A 15,961-nucleotide genomic window follows, 5' to 3' on the forward strand; every position below is an offset into this window, starting at 1 on the left:
TTTGTTCATCGTTTCTACTATTCTATAAAAAAAAGTAATTCAGCCAACGTGGGGGTACCGGGGATTGAACCCGGGGCTTCTCGCATGCAAAGCGAGCGCTCTACCTCTGAGCTATACCCCCGTTTTTTTTAATTATTGCCGGTTTTCGACGTTGCTCAGACGATACAGTTAGCACACACTTATGTATCACAAATTCCAACCACTAGAGAAAAAGAAGGAAGGTGTGTAAGGCAAGAAACCGCACAATAGAGCCGTCTGTCCACATTGGACTGGCTTTGTCAAACTAAAATTCCTTCATGGCTGTCAGGGGTTCTAGCCTCGACAGCCACTCCGTTACACATTCTTCTATTTTCTGCATTTCAATAAATCGCGACATACATTCTTTGAAGTAAGCACGAGCTGGCCTAGCGTCAGGATCGCAATGGTACCCTGCCATACGAGCCCGCCATATACAGTGTAGAGCATTCAACATGACAAAGTCATAGGGAGCCCCGTCGCCATCTTTAATGGCCAGATACCTGATACCTTGGGGATCCACCGGTAGCTCTTTCTTCAGGGTTCGCTTTAAGACGTCCCAGAAGAAAACTGCCGCCCAGCAATGTAGGAAAACGTGATCTATATTTTCGGGCTTCTTGCATATCAAGCAGTGCGACCCCTAAGGTACGAGACAACCCCGTTCCTCCAGAAACGTCTTCACGGAGAGCGTTCCTGTGTGTAGCTTAAAGAAGAAGGTCTTTACCCCTGGTGGCACCTGCATGTGTTTTACTCGTTTAAGTACGTCCTGTCCTGGCCCTCCACTGTATATGGCTCTGTATAAGGGCACTGGGAAAACAATGTCGCATACATCTCTATACAAAGTTTTCCTTTTCACTTCACAAAGGTAATCATTAGTAAAACGAACAGAAAGGAAGTGTACACTGTCGACCACTTCCTTGAAATAACCACGCAGCGTTCCCGTCATGCTTGCCGTGCTAACAACATGTGCCGGCAAAGCGTTACTCAACCTTAGCTGACATACGGTGCGCAGAAAAGGATCGCGAACATCGCGAAAAAACAAAAATCGGTTTACAACTTGACGAAAAAAAAGATGCGCCAGGCCCACACCCCCATCCTTCACTCTTCTGAACAAATTTGCTCGGCTGCACCTTTCCCATGTTGATCCCCAGATGAAAACTGCGAACACTGTGCAGCCTTTGCACATTTACTCTAGAACAATACAGCGTTTGCAAGAGGTAATATAACTTAATAATAAAAACACGTTACAAACTGTCGCTCTTGCAAAAATGGACAGATTAGTACCTTTCCATTTGTCTACTTTTTCTTTCAGTTCTTTGGTTTGGTTCCTCCAGTATTCGTCGCTGCTATTATACCTGTCGAGGGGAACACCCAGATACCTGGTCGGAGTTTTCACCCAGTTCACGTTCGCGAAATAGTCGGGTGCAGGAAACCAGTCCCCGTGCCACAGCCCTAGCGATTTGCCCCAGTTTACTCTGCTACCCGTTACGGCGCAGAAATGTTGTACTACAGATATGGTTTCCGTTACACTTGGTTTGTCAGTGCAACACACTGCCATGTCATCTGCATATGCGAGCAACTTCACTTCGGTCGCTGCCAATCTGAAACCCCGTATTCCGTCATTTTCATTATTTGCCACACACATTGCTTCTACGTGGATAGCAAATAATAGTGGACTGAGGGGGCAGCCTTGGCGCACTGAACGCATGATGTTAATGGGGGGCCCCCAGAGACTTGTTAACAATTAATCTTGTTGTGCAGTTCTGGTACGCCAAGGCCACGCCCTCAGTGATGATGGAACCGACATTAACGTGATCTAAGATGGCAAACAAAATAACGTGAGCGACACAATCGAACGCTTTTTCTAGGTCGAGCTGAAGTACTGCAACACCGCCACCGGAGACGTCACAGCACTCGAGCACACATCGCATCTTATGGATGTTTGAAAAAATAAATCGCCCTTTGATGCCACAAGTTTGATGGTCTGCGACTATTTCCTTGATGACGCCTTGAAGCCTGATAGCTAAAACCTTCATAAATATTTTATAATCGACGTTTGTTAGTGAAATCGGTCTGTAGGATGACACGAATCTGAGTTTGTCTATTTGATCGCTCTTCGGTATTAGAATGGTGTGCGTTTTTCCAAAGGAAGGTGGTAGTGATTTCTTTTCGTATGCGTCATTAAATACATGTGCAAGCAAAGGCACCAGCTCTCTTTTAAAAGCTTTATATAGACCCGCGCTGAGTCCATCAGGTCCCGGTGATTTACCCAAGTTCAAATCGTCGATTGCCTTTTCGACTTCGCTCTCCCATTATTTTTTTCCTCTAATCGCTTTTTTACGTCATCGCTCATACGTGGCATGCGATGCAGAAAACCTGCTTTAAAACTCTCAATATTCGCTTCCTGAAATGCGAAGAGCGACTGATAGTACTCAAAGAAGGCGCGCTGAATGCTATCATTGTCTTCAACGACATTCCCATTCACTAAAATCTGGTCGACATGGTTTCTTCGTCCATACGCCTTCTCTAAACCGAGCGCCCTTCTCGTGGGCGTCTCCCCTGCCGCTAGTGCATCGGCTCGTGCTCGCACGATGGCTCCTTGATAGCGTTCCTTGTCAAACAGTTCAAGTTTTTCTTTGACGTTTCGCACATCGTCTTTGCACACACCAGGCTATTTGCACTCGAGCGTTAGCAGCTGCCCAAGCAGTGTTCTTAACCCTTTGACGGTTTTTCCGTACATGTACGGCGGCGGTTTTCTGTCCCGCAAGGTCTTAGCCGTACGGGTACGGTTTCGACCCTCCGTTTGAAATTTCGCGCCATAATGACGATTCACGCTTACTGGGAGGTGCTGCCACCTCTTAGGTCTTACAAGAAGCGTTTGAAATTTGTGCTACCTTCTTGGGGAGATAAAGAGATCTGACTTCAAGCTTCAGCGCGTCGCGCAGACTGCGGCCACACCCCTTTTGCGGTTTCGGTTTCGCCGCGTGATCGCAACGGAGGCGCGCGAAACGTCATTTTTCTCTTTGTCGGCACTCTCTTGCAAATGCTGTGGAAGTTGATTTCTATCTTGATTGGCGCTGCTCTTAGCTTGTTTATAACCGCCGATCGCGAGGTATTCTCGCTCTCAGCGGCAACGCGCTTTCGCGGCTTCGGTTCCGCCGCAACGGAGGCGCGCGAAACGTGATTTTTATCTTTGTCGGCAAGCTATCGCATGGGCGGCGGAAGTTGATTTCCATCTTGATTGGCACGGCTCTTAGCTCGTTTATCACCGCCGCTCATGAGGTATTCTCGCGCTCTGCGGCTACGCGGAGACTCGTGTTTCAAGGAGTACCACACTCTAAAATACTATTGAACATATTGCAGTTCTGAGTGATGCCGACACCAAAATACTGTTCCCTAATTTTTTTTACTATTTATTCCCGACTTTATACATCTTGTACATTCAATATCCGCAATAAAATAATTTGACCACCCGGGAAAGTTTTTTTCAAAATAATTCGACCCTCAAAGGGTGTTCTTAAACCCTTTTCTTTCATTTCTTTCTCGAATTTTTTACAACTGGATCTTTCTATCGCTTTCATTTTAACCTTTTGTTTAAAACATTCCCACTTCTCGACGATTGTTCCCGCGGCATCACATTGAACTTCATTAAGCGCATCCCGTACTACCTGTAAAAAGGGCTGGTCATTTAGTAACAAGGCATTCATTTTCCACATGTCCCAGTTAAATACATGTCTCCTTTTCATTATACCTACGTTACATTTCACCAGGCAGTGATCTGAAAACGACACAGGTACTACACAGTAACCGTGGCATCTTGGAATTGTATCCAATGAAATGTACATTCGGTCCAAACGCGCATGGCTGCTGCCCTGAAAACGTGTAAAAGTCACTTGACGCCCCCCTTCCAGACATTCATAAACATCATCGAGTTCATTTTCATTAATTAAATTTGATAACACTTCACTGCTTCGGTCACGGACACCTGCATTATTGACTCTGTCTCCAGCATTCAAGACACAATTAAAGTCCCCTAACAGCATCACGCGCATATTACAACATACATATTGTGTAAGGTTCGACAAAAAACGGACGCGCTCATCTACTGAATTCGGCGCATAAACGCATATGACGCGGAACTCAGCATCACACATAACAATATCACAGAGAACAATCCTTCCTGACTGACACGAAAAGATACTTTGAATCTGCAGTCCAGGCAGCTTTTTCACAAGAAGAACGCACTCTCCAGCCGTGCCTACCGCATGGCTAACCACCACAAAATACCTAGTCGTGAAACGTCGCACCATGCTTCCAGTCTCCTCCTCTCCTTCAACCTTAGTTTCCTGGACGGCTAGTACGTCTGTGTCGTGGTCAGTAACCAACCGAAGGACCTGACTTCGCCTACGACTAGCCGCCAGCCCTCTCTCGTTTAATGTGGCAATCCTAAGGGACGGTATTTGAGCCATCTTGATCTAAAAGAAAAGTAGGCCCGGAGCATGGTGCTTACCGCTCACGACTAGCCATCGGCTAGCTGCCTCCGGGACCTCCCGGCTTGTTGGTGTCCTTAGGCGTGGGCGCTTTGTCGACATGCTTCTTGTCAGGCGGTATGTTGGGCTTTGGCTTGAATCCCATCCGCGTCCCATGAGGCGTCTTCGTCGGCGGTCCCTCACTGGTGCTGGTCGCCCGATCCTCGCGGTCCTTCGTCTGGTCGTGGGTGCGCCTGACGGAGGCAGCAAGAGCCCCAGTACGGTCGTCGTCGGTGACGCCCTCGTTCTGCTGCATTGCGGTCGCGTCGTCAGGTGCGTCTTCACTGACGCTTCCCGTTGCCTGCCCCTCAGTCGTAGCGACCTGTTCCGCCCTACTCGGTTTCTGGGTAACCTCAGCCGCCTTTCCGTCTACCTCCAGAGTCGTCGTCCCACTAGTTGTGGCTGTCGACACCATGTCACCGGTTCCTTTAGCCGCATCCTCCGCCTCGGCCACGTCCATCACGTGCTCTGCCGCCACGTCAATAGCTGGTGGGCCTGTCACAGCGGCATAAGACTTGACGTAGTCAGCGTCGACGTGGCCGAAACGTCTGCACCGGGAACAGCGGGGGACTCTGCACTCTCGGCGTACGTGTCCCGTGCCGTGACAGCGCAGGCACTGCATCGGTCGACCAGGAACGATGACCAAGGCCAACTCACCGCCGACGCGGATCTAATGAGGAAGGTCCTCAATCTTCACGTTGCCCTTCAGTTTGAGGAGGACGGTCCTGGTCGTTGAGGTCTTGGTCCCCATGCCTTCCACGCGCCACCGCTCACGGCTCACCTCCTCCACCTTGCCGAAAGCCGCGAAGGCCGTCCGGACGTCCTCGTCGGCAACGCCATACAGCAACCAGTGAAGCCTAATCTTCACTTGCTGGTCCTGCGGGTCAACGATGACGCACCGTCGTCCCTTAAGTTGTAATTCCTTAAGGTCAAGCATTCTTTTTGTGGCAGTCGCGTCGCTGTGGGTCACTGCCCAGACGTGGTTGATCTGGTACGCCCCTATGCATACCACGTCAGGCAACAGTCCCGTCGGCATTAGGGCGTCTCTAAAATCTTCGACCTTCTAAGGTCTGGCGCGAACATCACCGTCCAAAAATACGATGTTAATCACCACTTGTCCTTTAGGCAGTTGAGGCAAGATAAATGCATATTCCTTATCGTCACTTAGCCTGTTTCCGCGGTCAAAAGTGGCCGCTGTCGCTGCTCCACTGGAGCCCATGATTCTGCTGACCGCTCAGCTCGGCTGCCGGAAGCAGAATGTGTTTTCCTTTTCACGTGACACAGATAATCATTTGAAAAACGAACTGAAAGGAAACGCACACTGTCGGCCACTTCCTTAAAATAACCACGCAGTGTTCCGGTCATGCTTGCCGTACTAACAACATATGCAGGTAATGCGTCGCTCAACCTGAGCTGACATACGGTGCGCAAAAAATGGATCGCGCACATCGCGAAAAAACAAAAAGCGGTTGACAAGCTGTCGAACAAACAGACGCGCCAAGCCCAGCCTCCCTTCCTTCACGTGCCTGAACAGATTTGTTAGGCTACACCTTTCCCAGGTAGAGCCCCAGATAAAAACCGCGAACACTCTGTGCAGCATTTGCACGTTTACCCTTGAACAGTACAACGTCTGCATGACATACCACAACTTCGTAATAAAAAACATGTTACACACCGTTGCCTTAGCGAAAATGGACAGGTTGATGCCTTTCCACCTTTCTGCTTTTTCTCTAATTTCTTTTGTTTGGTTCATCCAGTATTCGTCGCTATTTTTGTAACTGTCCATGGGAACACCTAGATACTTGGTCGGGGTTTTCATCCAGTTCACATTTACAAAATTGTCCGGCGCGGAAGACCACTCTCCGTGCCACAAACCGAGAGACTTCCCCCAGTTCACTCTACTGCCCGTCACACCACAAAAACGTTTCACTACGCTTATCGTTTCCGTTACACTTTGTTTGCTTGTACAACACACTGCGATGTCATCTGCATATGCCAAGAGCTTGACTTCTGTGCCTGCCAAACTATCACCGCGTATTTGATCATTTTGAATTATGGCCAAACACATAGTTTCTATGTAAATTCCAAACAAAAGAGGACTGAGGGGGCAGCCCTGACGCACAGAACGCATGACGTTAATGGGGGCCCCCAATAATTTATTAACAATTAAGCGTGTTGTGCAGTTCAGATACGCCAACGCCACTCCCTCAGCGATGATGGAAGCAATATTAACGTGATCCAAAATGGCAAACAAAATACCATGCGAGACACAATCAAAGGCTTTCTCGAGGTCGAGCTGAAGCACTTCGACTCCGCCCAAGGTGACGTCGCAGCACTCGAGCACGCACCGCATCGTGTGAATATTCGAAAAAATCGACCTTCCTTTGATCCCACACGTTTGGTGATCTGCGACAATTTCCTTTATTAAACTTTGAAGTCTGGCTGCCAAAACCTTCATGAAAATTTTATAATCAACATTGGTTAAAGATATCGGCCTCTAAGATGTCACCAGCCTAAGTTTCTCCACTTGATCACTCTTAAGGAGGAGTATGGTATGCGCTTTGCCAAAAGAAGGTGGCAAAGCTTTGTTCTCATACGCATCATTAAACAGCCGTGCTAGCAACGGGGACAGTTCCTTCTTGAAAGCTTTATATAAACAAGCGCCCAGGCCGTCAGGTCCAGGTGATTTGCCTTGATTCAAATCCTCAATTGCCTTTTCAACTTCGCTTTCTGTTATTTTCTCTTCTAATCGTTCTTTTGTGTCGTCACTCAATCGCGGCATGCGACCGAGGAAGACCTTTTTGAACTCGTCTACATTCGCTTCTTGAAACGCAAAGAGGGACTGGTAATACTCTAAAAAAATTACCGACGATTACGTTACTTCCTAATGCGAAATTTGAGCGCAGCAAATAAGCTGTTTCACCTTTTCGATAGATTGAGGCAAAGAAATCGAGCAACACATGTATGCGCTATCACAGAATTTTTTTTTATTTTTCACACGTATTCCTTTAACAAAGACTGCACTAACAGTGCTTGACAGTCATGAAGGAAGCTTTGTGGTCGGAGAAATAGACTGATATATGTTCGACTTGGTACACCAATGCTTGATTCTCAAAGACGAGATCTATACAAGTGCCTCGCAGTGGCGAACGGCAGCGGCAGCGGCAGTTCGCAGTGGCGAACGGCAGCGGCAATTTCGGCTCGGGCGGTGCACATATACAGATCCGCCGCCACCGATCTGGCTCTCTGATTGCCACCGCACAGGGCGAACGGCAGCGGCAATTTCGGCTCGGGCGGTGCACATATACAGATCCGCCGCCACCGATCTGGCTCTCTGATTGCCACCGCACAGGGGTTGCATTGGAGGAGGAGCGAAGAAAGGAATTAAGTTCGAGCCGGCGCTTTGACAACCGGAGACTCGCAGGAAGAGGGGGGAGGGGGGCGGCGTGTACACCCAGCGGCAAACGATGGGGGCAGAAGCGCGCGCAGCAAGCGGACAACACGATAAAGGGAGGAGGGAAGAGATAGCAGCGACTGACTGATGCCGCTGACGTCGATAGTGAGTCAACCCCAGCTGCGGAGTTGGTTTCAGGGACAACGCCGCCGATGCCGACACAAACAATATGATACCCTCGCTTCCGCAGCGCTAAGAACCAGGTCTAGCCGTGGGAAGGTGGTCACGTATTCGTCGACGTGCCGGGGCCTACGTGAAATAACCGGCGCGTCGGCAACTGAAGAGCACCCTATCCGCCACACAAGAACAGGGGGGGGGGGACCCTTTCCTCCTCTTTCTGCATGGCGGCGACGGTGTTCTATGCAGTCACGTTATCTTGACTCTCTAGCGGCGTCAGCGGCATCCAGTGGTATCAGTCGGTCGCTGCTAGCGCTGGGGGGATGAAAGGGGGGCGGAGCTGGTTACGAGGCCGACGACAACGCCGACGACGACGCGAAACCCAGGAACGGACGCCAAAGAGCTGCGCTCTAAAACGCTTGGCCTATACTCTTACTGTCGTCGGCAGTTGTGCCATTCCATAGAATCTTATCGACGTGATTCCTTCGACCATGCGCTTTTGCAAGTCCAAGTGCCCTTTTAGTGGGCGTCTCTCCAGCTGCTAATGCATTTGTTCTTGCGCGCACAATCGCACCTTGATACCGTGTTTTGTCGAGCTGCTCGATTTTTTCTTTAATGGTTCGCACATCTTGTTTATACGCCCCTGGCTCTTCGCACTCAAGCGCTATCAGCTGCTTAAGTGTCTTTCGCAAGCTCTTTTCTTTCATTTCCTTCTCAAACTTTAGCTAGATCTTTCACAGGCTTTCATTTTTACGTTTTGTTTGAACCCTTCCCATTTCTCTGCTGTTGTTTGACTATTTTCCTCACAAACCTGCCTAACGGCCTCATGTACTGCCTCTACAAATGGCTGGTCTTTTAGTAGTAAGGCGTTCATTTTCCATAGGTCCCAATTAAAAGATTCTCTCTTCCTCTCCGTGCCTATGTTACATTTCACCAAGCAGTGATCTGAGAACGATACTGGTGCCACAGAATAACTATGGCACTTTGGAATCATGTCTTGCGATATGTACATGCGCTCTAACCTCGCGTGACTGATACCTTGAAATCGCGTGTACATTACTTCCCGCTCCCCCTCCAGACACTCGCAAACATCGTCCAGATCATTTTCACTTATTAGTTTAGTCAACACACTGCTGCTTCTATCACGAATACCGGCATTATTGGCTCTATCCCGAGCACTCAAAACACAATTAAAATCCCCCAACAAAATCATGCACTTATCGCTGCAACTATACTGAAAAAGGTTCTCAAAAAACAAGGTGCGCTCTTCTACAGAGTTCGGCGCATATATGCACATGACTCGAAATTCAATTTCACGATAAACAAAATCACAAAAAACAATCCTTCCGGACTGACATGAAAATAGACTTTGAACAACAAGGTCAGGCAACTTCTTTACAAACAGAACACAACCGGCGGACGTCCCTACCGCGTGGCTCACGACCGCATAAAATCTAGTCGTGAAACGCCGCACCATGCTCCCGGTCTCCTCCTCTCCGCCAACCTTGGTCTCCTGGACGGCTAGTACGTCTATGTCTTGGTCAGTGACCAACCGTAGGACCTAACTTTGCCTACGACTAGCCGCAAACCCTCTCACGTTTAATGTGGCGATACTTAGTGACGGTAAGAGAGCCATCTTAACTAAGAAAAAAAGTAGGCCCGGTGCATGGTGCTTACCCTTCACGACTAGCCCTCGGCTAGCCGCCTCCGGGACGTTCCGGCTTGCTGGCGTTGGTCACCGTCCCCACTTTGACAACAGGCTTTTTCTCAGGCGGAATATTAGGTTTTGTTTTGAAGCCCATCCGCCTCCCATGAGGTGCCTTCGGCGGTGGCCCCTCGTTGGTGCTGTTTGCACTACCGTCCCGGTCCTTCGTCGCGTCGTGAGGGCGCTTGACTGGGGCACCGAGAGTTGCAGTCTGCTCACCGTCGTTGGTGTCCTCGTCCTGCAGCATTGCTGTCGTGTCGTCATCGGGTGCCTCGTCGTTAACGCCCCCCGTAGCATGACCCACTGAAGACAGGACCTGTACCGTCTTGCTCGTCTTCTCGAAAGCCTCAGCCACCGTGCCTTCTGCGCCGACGGTCGATGTCCCACTGACTGTCGCTGTCGGAACCAGGTCTCCGGTTCCTTTGGCGGCGTCCTCCGTCTCGACCACATCCATAACGTGCTCTGCAGCAACGTCACTCGCTGCTGGTCCTGTCACGGCTGCATACGATTTGACGCAGTCAGCATCAACGTGGCCGAAACACCTGCACCTTGAACAGCGGGGAACTTTACAATCTCGGCGGACATGTCCCGTGCATTGGCAGCGCAGGCACTGCATGGGCCTCCCGGGAACGACAACCAATGCTAGCTCTCCGCCGACGCGCACATGATGAGGCAGGTCTTCTAATTTTACGCCGCTGTTCAGCTTCAGGAGCACGGTCCGGGTAGTAGAGGTCTTGTCTCCCATACCTTGGACACGCCACCGCTCTCGGCTCACCTCTCCCACCTTGCCAAATGTTGCGAACGCCGTCCGGATGTCCTCATCGGAAACGCCGTGCAGCAGCCAGTGAAGCCTAAGCTTCACCTGCTGGTCTTGTGGGTCAACAATGACGCACCGTTGTCGCTTCACTTGCATTTCCTTCATGGCCAGTAGGCGTTTTGTGGCAGTCGCATCATTGAGAGTCACCGCCCAGACGTGGTTAATCTGGTACGCCCCTATGCATACCACGTCAGGTAGCAGGCCCGTCGGCAATAGGGCGTCCCTGAAGTCTTCAACCTTGTAGGGTCTCGCACGTACATCCCCGTGTAAAAACACGGTGTTGATCGTTACTCGTCCTTTCGGCAGTTGTAGCAAAATAATCGGGTACTCCTTGTCTTCGTCGGTAAGCCTGTTTCCGCGGCCAAAAGTGGCCGCTGTCGCAGCTCCACTGGAGCCCATGATTCTGCTGACCGCTCAGCTCGGCTGCCGGAAGCAGAATAAGAGCTATACCCCCGAATTGCGCTTAAACGGGAATATTACGCACTTTATGTAGTATCTCAATGGAATCGTATAAAAACTTGAGCAGCTTTGATCCAATCACGTGCATTATGACCTGAAGCGCTAAGGTCTACACTTAATACTATGTGGCGGCGGAGGCAGTCAGTGCACGGAAGGCGATTCCTTCAGTGCGCATTGCGTGCTATTATGAGCGCAGTGCGAAATAATTTGTTCATCGTTTCTACTATTGTATTATAAAAAAAAGTAATTCAGCCAAAGTGGAGGTACCGGGGATCGAACCCGGGGCCTCTCGCATGCAAAGCGAGCGCTCTACCTCTGAGCTAGCCATGCTTTTTTTTTTCTTTATTCACAAAATGACATACATAAAAACACGTTGGACTACTTGGACCAACGTGACAAGCTAAAATTTCTTGAAGTTCACTAATTCATCAAGATTACCCAACCAGTCAGGCGGATCTGCCTGTACACGATATATCCCACGTATGAAAATAATGCTTTCAACAAAATTTTCTCGCGCTGGGCGCGCATTCACATCGGCGTGCGTTACCGCCATCCGTGTCTTCCAAAGACTATGGAGGCCCAGGAGCATTATCATGTCATACGGAAAGCCCTGATGGCTGTCTACCGGCAGGAAACGTATACCCTGTGCTGTTATCGGCAGTTCCTTTTTAAGAGTTCTTTGCAAGACATCCCAATAAAAAATTGCATCCCAGCACTCAATGAAAGCGTGCTCAATGGTCTCCGGCTTGTTACATAGCGCACAGTTGGTCGTCCATGGTACAGATATTCCTTTGTCGGCTATCCATGTTTTGACCGGAAGGGTAGATGTATGCAATTTAAAGAAGAATGACTTTACGCTTGCTCTCACTGGCATCTTTTTAACTCTTTTTAAAACATCTTGTCCTGGGCTTCCATAGTATTTCATTCGGTACAATGGCACTGGCATCATAACGTCAACTAAATCCTTGTAAAGTTTCTTTCTTGTTACTGTGCTCAGGTACTGAAGGGAAAACCGAGCTTTTAATATTCGAAGGGAGTCGACTACCTCTCGCAAGTAGCCTTTAAGCCGGTAGTGTACAGGCTGTGCACTAGACACAATAAATTCAGGCAAAACGCTTTTCAAACGGGTCTGGATCATCGTACGCAAGAATGAATCACTTTGATCTCGTAAGAAGACAAAACGAGAAACAATCTGTCGTAAGAACAAATGCGACAATCCAAGACCACCATGTCGAACAGGACGAAACAAGTTGGTACGGCTGACCCTTTCCCAAGTGGAACCCCAGATAAAAACAGCAAAGACTCTGTGTATTTTCTGCACATTCACACGGGTCATCGACAAAAATTGGAGGACATACCACACTTTGGCAATTAAAAACAAATTACAAACAGTTGCCCTTGCAAACATTGACAAATGACGACCCTGCCATCCTCCGGTTTTCTCTTTTACGCGCGACGTCTCATCCTCCCAGTACTGCGCGGCACTCTCGTAGTGCTCAAGCGGCACCCCCAAATATTTCGGAGGAGACACGGTCCATTGTAACTCCGCAAAGACAGACGGTGTGTTGTCCCAACTTCCATGCCAAAATCCGATGCTCTTGTTCCAATTGATCTCGCATCCGGTTTGCCTGCAATATCTTTTAGCACCGCTTATCGCCTCTAGTACACTTTGGCGATCTGTACAAAAGATTGCGACGTCGTCAGCATATGCAAGCACTTTAACTGAGCTAGCCATGCTTTAACGGGTAGCGTGTTTGTGTGTAGCTTAAAGAAAAACGTTTTTTCAGAGGGTCTAATTGGCATCTGTTTCACCCGCTTGAGTACATCATCTCCTTCGCCTCCCCAGTTTACAGACCTGTACAATGGTATTGGCAACATTGGGTCAACTAAATCTTTATACAGTGTTTTTTCTTGTCACGGAGCACAGATATTCCATGGAAAACCGCGTACGCAACATATGAAGTTAATCAGCCACTTCGCACAGATATCCCCTAATTCTTCCTCCCTTCACATCGCTGGTCGTCACAACATATTGCGGCAATGCTTTTCCCAAACGGACTTGAATTACTGTGCGTAGAAAATAATTTCTCTGATCCCGAAAAAAGAGAAAACGCGACACAATTTGTCTGATAAACAAATGCGACAAGCCTAGCCCACAACTGCGGGCTGAACGAAACTAATTGGTTCTGCTTACCCTCTCCCAACTAGAAGCCTATATGAATGCGGCAAAAGCACGATGCATTTTTTGCACACTTGAACGACACATTGATAAGACTTGCATAATATACCACACTTTCGCTACTAAAGGAAGGTTGCACACCGAAGCACGTCCAAATATTGACAAATTTCGGCCAAGCCAACCCTTTGATTTTTCACTCATTCTATCATCTTCATCGGACCAGTACAGTGCGGCATAATTATAGTACTCGAGCGGCACACCCAAGTACTTAGTTGGCGTTATTGACCACCGGATGTTTGCAAAGTGGGCTGGTATAATGTCCCAATGACCGTGCCATATACCGATGCTTTTTTCCCCAATTGATCTGGGATCCAGATTGTTCACAGTATTTCTTTGCACGACGTACAGCTTCAAGAACGCTCTCACGATCCTCGCAGAAGTCTGCGACGTCATCAGCGTATGCCAGAACCTTGACTTCAGAAAGCTGTAGCTGAAATCCTCGGACGTTGTCATCGCGTATCAGTGCTAAACAGAAAGGTTCGAGGTACAATGCAAAAAACAATGGACTTAACGGACACCCCTATCTAAGGGAAGATCTTAGTGAAAACTTTTCGCTGAGGAACTTATTAATTATAATCTGTGTCGTGCATTGGTCGTAGGCCATTTTAACGCCGTCTAAGATTACTTTCCCTACGTTAACATATTCTAAAACAAGAAGAAAAGCATCGTGGGACACCCGGTCGAAGGCTTTCGCCAGGTCGAGTTGCAACAAAGCAACGCGTCTAGTGAAAACATCACAACACTCTAGAACGCTTCGCGCTACGTGGCTGTTTGTAGTAATAGTGGGGACTTCTATGCCGCAAGTTTGATGCGGACCGACAAGATTTGTAATGACTGTTTGAGCTTTGAAGTCTCTTTGCCAATACCTTCATGAGTATCTTATAATCGGTATTTGTAAGGCTAATTGGCCTGTATGCCCTAACCGATAAAAGCGCCTTGTGGTAATCTCTTTTTGTTATTAAAACCATGTGTGCACTTCTGAAAGACGGTGGCAGTCGCTTATTTCTATGTGCCTCAGAGTATACATATCCCAACACTTGAGCCAGCCCAGGTGAAAATGCCTTATAAAAGGCGGCTCCTAAGCCATAGGGACCCGGTGATTTACCTGCAGGAAGTTCTTCGATCGCGTGTTCTATTTCTCGGACGCTTATCGGTTCCTCGAGACTGGCTTTTACCTCGTCATCAACGCGTGGCATAAAATTCACGAAACTTGCTTCAAACTCAGCTCCCACGCGGATTGGGACGCCGAACAACTTGCGATAGTTTTCGGTAAAGGCCTGTTTAATCATAGTCGAGTCGGAAGTAACCTCATCCCGATAATTAATCTGTCTTATTTCATTTTTCCTTGCGTACCTCTTTTTATCGGCAATGACGCGTTTGTTGAGCGTTCTATCAACCCACAGTCTTTCCGTCCCTGACCCGCCGTGGTTGCTCAGTGGCTATGGTGTTGGGCTGCTGAGCACGAGGTCGCGGGATCGAATCCCGGCCGCGGCGGCCGCATTTCGATGGGGGCGAAATGCGAAAACACCCGTGTGCTTAGATTTAGGTGCACGTTAAAGAACCCCAGGTGGTCGAAATTTCCGGAGTCCTCCACTACGGCGTGCCTCATAATCAGAAAGTGGTTTTGGCACGTAAAACCCCATAATTTTTTTTTCCGTCCCTGCCCGAATAACCGCTGCTCTATATTTTGCCGTGTCAATAGCTTCCAGCGCGCTTTTAGCTGTTCTGATTTCTTCACTAAATTTTCCAGGTTCCTCACTGTCCATGAAAACCAGAAAATCGAGTTCCTTCTGGAGCTCATTTTCTTTCATTTTTTCATTGTGTCGTCTAACGGTTCCTACTTCAATTGCAACCATTTTCACGCAAACCTTAAAGTGTTCCCATACTTCTGCCCAAGGTACACTTTCATTACTCAACATGCTTTTAATATCGTGCTTTACATCGTTTAAAAATTTGTCATCACTTAGGTGCTTTTCGTTGAATTTCCAAAGTGCCCAATCGAACCGCGGCTTTATTGGCTTCGCACCGAGCGCAAACCACACTATACTGTGATCGCTAAAGGACACCGGCTTCAGGACATAGTTATCGCATAGAGGCACAAGATCTAACGAGATGTAAGCTCTGTCAAGTCGTGCTTGGCTATATCGTTGATAGTGTGTAAATTGCGGCTGCAAAGTACTGGCCAAAAGGTGACCAACGTCTTCTAGGTTGTAATCATTTACTGAGGTGTTCAATATCAGTGCACTCTTGTCCCGCGGGATTTTACGTTTAGAACAATCTTCTGCATGACACACACAATTAAAGTCACCAAGAAAGATGATGTACTTGTCACAGCGAAAGTACACTTCTAGATTCGAGAAAAAACGACATCTTTCATTGATATCATTTGGCGCATACACGCATATAATCCTCCATTGTGCTCCATTAAAAGAAAAACCAAGAACAATAAAACGCCCACTTTCGCTCACAGTAACCATTTCGTCATTTATACCAATACCCCTTCGAACCAAGACAGCGCATCCACCAGGCGTGCCGACAGCGTGACATGTGCATATTTTATAATATGTTCTAAAAGGTGTTACCATTTTGTTTGTTTGCTCCTCGTTTTCAACTTTCGTCTCTTGTA

The 15,961-nt window shown here is 48.3% G+C and overlaps 2 non-coding genes across 2 annotated transcripts; both read right to left on the reverse strand.

Annotated features, from left to right (window-relative positions):
* Positions 1-49: 49 nt before the first annotated feature.
* On the reverse strand, positions 50-121 carry TRNAA-UGC (transfer RNA alanine (anticodon UGC)). The gene has a single exon. It is a non-coding gene; the product is annotated as a tRNA-Ala (tRNA).
* Positions 122-11,354: 11,233 nt separating this feature from the next.
* Positions 11,355-11,422, reverse strand: TRNAA-UGC (transfer RNA alanine (anticodon UGC)). The gene has a single exon. It is a non-coding gene; the product is annotated as a tRNA-Ala (tRNA).
* Between the last annotated feature and the right edge of the window lie 4,539 nt (positions 11,423-15,961).

The sequence above is a fragment of the Dermacentor albipictus genome, chromosome 2, assembly GCF_038994185.2.
Source record: "Dermacentor albipictus isolate Rhodes 1998 colony chromosome 2, USDA_Dalb.pri_finalv2, whole genome shotgun sequence".
Classification (NCBI taxonomy): domain Eukaryota; kingdom Metazoa; phylum Arthropoda; class Arachnida; order Ixodida; family Ixodidae; genus Dermacentor; species Dermacentor albipictus.